At 34.8% G+C, this 356-nt stretch overlaps 1 protein-coding gene across 3 annotated transcripts in view; it reads left to right on the top strand.

Moving 5' to 3' along the window:
* Positions 1-356, top strand: part of LOC107726305 (tubulin polyglutamylase TTLL11) — a 19,204-nt gene that overhangs the window by 1,709 nt on the left and 17,139 nt on the right. The gene's annotated exons all lie outside the window — the stretch shown is intronic.

Below are 356 nucleotides of genomic sequence, written 5' to 3'. Positions count from 1 at the left end.
TCTGAAAGAAGAAAGTCATATACACCTAGGATGCATTGAGGGTGAGTAATTTACGGTCTAATTTTCATTTTTGGGTGAATTAACCCTTTAAAGTCCTAGTGTAAAATGATTTTGTGTGTGTGTTTGGAGTTACGCTCTGTTCTAAAATATTTCATTGTCTAGGAGGTACTGTGTAGAGTAAAATGCGCTTGCAAGACAAAGTGATGTCTAATTTGTGAGTAAAACTGAATGCATCAGTCAAACCGATCCACACATTTGTTTGAATGATTCATTAGTGAATCAGTCAAAGCGTTCTTTCTTTCTTGCTTTCTTTCTTTCTTTCAAAATCCTTCTCCTATAATATTTCACAGAGGAGT

This window comes from Sinocyclocheilus rhinocerous, unplaced genomic scaffold, assembly GCF_001515625.1.
Source record: "Sinocyclocheilus rhinocerous isolate Xijiao unplaced genomic scaffold, SAMN03320098_v1.1 scaffold486, whole genome shotgun sequence".
Lineage (NCBI taxonomy): Eukaryota > Metazoa > Chordata > Actinopteri > Cypriniformes > Cyprinidae > Sinocyclocheilus > Sinocyclocheilus rhinocerous.
Note: the sequence above shows the minus strand (reverse complement) of the source record. Positions and strands in the feature narration are given on the sequence as shown.